The sequence below is a fragment of the Lactuca sativa genome, chromosome 8 (genome assembly GCF_002870075.4).
Source record: "Lactuca sativa cultivar Salinas chromosome 8, Lsat_Salinas_v11, whole genome shotgun sequence".
NCBI lineage: Eukaryota > Viridiplantae > Streptophyta > Magnoliopsida > Asterales > Asteraceae > Lactuca > Lactuca sativa.
The window spans coordinates 318,924,830-318,928,471 of NC_056630.2; the positions used below are offsets into that span (position 1 = coordinate 318,924,830).

Sequence of the window (3,642 nt, forward strand, 5' to 3'; positions counted from 1 at the left end):
GTTGTACCAGCTATAAAGGAGCCAATGGAAATTTTCTGTGACAGTGAAAGTGCGGTTGGTTTGGCTAAAGAACCAAGAGATCACGGGAGATCTAGGCACATTGACAGAAAATACCATTTCATCAGACATAGAATAGAAGAAGGACTCCTCCTAGCAAAGAAGGTATCATCAGATGAAAACCCGACAGATCCCCTCACGAAGGGACTGAGCAAGGTTAAGCATTTACAGCATGCAAGGCACATTGGGCTGAAGGATGATATTAGTTTCAATAATTAGATTCCTGAAACTTGTAAAATGTAATTAACATTTGATGATAAATAAAAGTTGTTATTTATTTATGAGTAAGGTGTTACTATCTTGTGTTGATTGTTTACTCTGTTTCAATTTTGCATGTTTTTACTTCTAGAATAATTATGTTATGGTATATATCATATTATTCAAACCATCCACAGTCGGTCAAACTTTGGAAGTAAGTATTGATTCAAGACTGTCATGAATCTGGCTTGTATGATTTGTCTAAAGTGCTTTAGACAATGCAATGGTTGCTACAACATTAATGAGTACTCATAAGAGCTGAGTATTGGATTCAACCCACGCTCACTTGCATCACTTCATGGAATTTATCTCGAGTGATCGTGAGACGGTAATATCATAGAAATCTTCAAACCTAGAGATATGAGTTGTTGACTATGAGTTGGTTATTCATTGATTGTACGAAAACGCATTGGTAACTCAATGTTATAAAACATGCCTTTGTGAGTAATTCAACAAGTAGTTAGTACAAGCATATCAGTCGAATTTTATCTGTTCCTTCTAGAAATAGAAGCGATATATGGGCCCCTCGATGATTTGGTTTTGACCTATGTATCGGGCCCGGTCAGAACTTAATTGATGTGTTTAATTTATTTCTATGTCGAAACAAATCGGAGATCGAGAAACAAATGCTGGACAATAAGTAAGACCATGTTCCATGTGTTTGTCCGGCTGATATCATGAGAGCAGAGGATTATATGATCACTTATCTTAAATGGCGTATCATCATCATCTCAGTTCCGAGAGACTTTGAAAGAGCTACGATTGCTCGTCGGATATTGAAGTCATATTTGCAAATCTAGTTATTAGACTTATCCAAGTGGGAGACTTTTGGATATAGTGTCTAATTCCATAACTTTATTTGGTATGTACTTGATCCGACCCGGCATGGTCCATTTGGGTTGCATGGCATTGCAATATTTGGATAGACTAAATGAGAGAACATGGCACTTATGATTATTAATATATTATAAGTTCTAATATATTAATAATAGTATTGTTTAATTAGTATTTGATCAAGTATTAATCTAGTATTAATTTGGTGATCAAAGTGAGACTAATTAAATATATAAGGGTTGATTATGACAATCATCAATTCTTTTATGGTGGATTAATGATCCATGGTTTATGGGTTATGGATGTAACCATTTGGATCTCCATGGATAGTCCATGGGAGTTACAAACCCATGGGTCATGAGAAATGAAGAGTCATGACAATTAAGAGTATTCATGTGAAAACCCTAATTGTGACACTACTATAGTAGGGACCCTTTGGCTAGTAAAATAGGTGCTAGTAAGGTTACTAGAGAGGGCATAACCGATTTTGAGTGCTAGAAGTATTCTCTCAAGTTATTCCAAGTTTTGTGGTGTTGTGTGAAGCATTTGAGGCACAACATTTGGGGTGCTAGGCTCACAAAGTCTTGAAGGAATCCAAGCAACAACAAGGTATGTATTTCTACTAGTTTTTATGTTTCTTATATTCCCCATGCCATGCTAGTTAGGAAATAACCTTGAAAAAGAAATTTGCATGTATATAGAGAAAACATAGATTCAAGGTTATTAGGGTTGCATGTACACTTAGGAAGTGTTAGAATGCTCAAAGCCCATCAGTCACATCACAAAATTCACAAAGACTAGGCTAATGAAATCACAAAGTACTCTATCAGATGTTGTTACAAAACAATTCTATAGATGTGATGTCTCTCACTCAAAGTACATTCCTTTGAACATCCTTTTTGCATAAAATTTTCTAATGTAGACATAAATTTCTTAATATCCAACTCCCAATATGGAAACATTTCCATATTTTGCATATGACAACTCATTCTAAATAGAATCTTATCTATTCATAATAATGTCGATATGGTCCATCCAGTAATATACTTCCAACTGCTCACAAACGACCAATCCTCTGCAAACTTTGGATCGTCCTTTGATAGTTGTTTAATTATTTTATTCAAAACCGATTCTAGTCCCTTTTCCCTCTTAATGCGCTAGGCATTTGCAAAATTTTAGAATGGTCAAATATTATAGCATAGCCTATCGATCCTATTCCCGAAGCGTATTGGACACGATGCATAATCTTTCACATAAAGGCATGATACTTTATCATCCTTCTGCCATAATATTTTATGTGCCATGTTCTCACAATTCGAACTATGAAGAAGGATGTTGTAATCATAATCGAAATTTGAGAATGCACTATCTATCCTTCACTAAATTTATTAAACCCTGCATCATGTTCGTCTGTGTTTATTGAGCTTTCAGCGCCATGTGCTTTGCTTCGCTTTATAAAAGAGAGAGAGCCTTGTCTTGAGAGTGAAAAGAAAGGGCAAGGGATAGAAAGGATAGTCCCTCGCGCGTTCGCGAGAACTACTAGAAAATGGTGAGATCGGTAGATCATTAGTGAAAGAACGACCAACGACGATCCTATCCTAAAGGAGAAGAAGGTGTAGGAGGAGTCAGTTTTCTTTGAAGATCGAGGAATCAATCTCCCAATTATGCCATTCGGAAGAAGTCTTCTACAGAGGGAAAGCCTGTTATGAGTAAGTGGAGAGGAAAGATCTCCAGAGATTCTTATCTCATTCCATTCCAGTGGCTCAACTAGTAACCAATGGTGAAAACTAAAAAATCCATGGTTTCCCGGTAGAGCCCTATTTCGCCCAAGTTGTTTCAGAACCGGAAAAAAGAAGCGGTTTTTCGCACAGCTTGCGCATAGTGCAGGTCCCACTTGTATATCGTATTTGGCCGAAGAAGCATTGGATAGTATGGAGTTCTTACCTTCTTGGGATTCCATGGACCAAGATTTGCTTTTATTATATGGGCAATACCGATCTACTTTAGTAGATCATATGGATGTAGAAAAAGCTTCTCATTTTGATGAATTGGAAACATCTCTTTTCCATTTCTATTTACCCAGTTCATATCTTTGTTTCGTGTGTTCCCCGGAGGAATTCGATCTCTTCAATCTCGGGATACCACCTAAATAACTATAACTGCGGCCAGAGAGTCAAATATGTCGGGAAGAAAGAGTCTGAGGTTGGGTTAGACGACATACATCTTGGTTGGTCCCACCACCACTGGGGATTGGACATATATTGAATCTTTCTTCTAAAAAAGTCTTATTATATATATATATATATATATATATATATATATATATATATAATTTTATATTATTATTTATTTAAATACCTGCAAGACCACAAAACGGGGTGAAAAAAACCGAAAGCCCTTCTTTTAAGTTCCTCCCAGATACATGGCTTACATACCTGGCTCAACATTCTTGGAAAACAATCGAATCGAGGGTCCGGAGGAGAATTGGCCATT

The 3,642-nt window shown here is 36.5% G+C and overlaps 1 non-coding gene across 1 annotated transcript; it reads left to right on the forward strand.

The window, feature by feature from the left end:
- The first annotated feature begins 2,798 nt into the window (after positions 1 to 2,798).
- On the forward strand, positions 2,799 to 3,357 carry LOC111918697 (uncharacterized mitochondrial protein ymf1). Its single transcript, XR_008225641.1, has one exon. It is a non-coding gene; the product is annotated as an uncharacterized mitochondrial protein ymf1 (transcript).
- Positions 3,358 to 3,642: the final 285 nt, after the last annotated feature.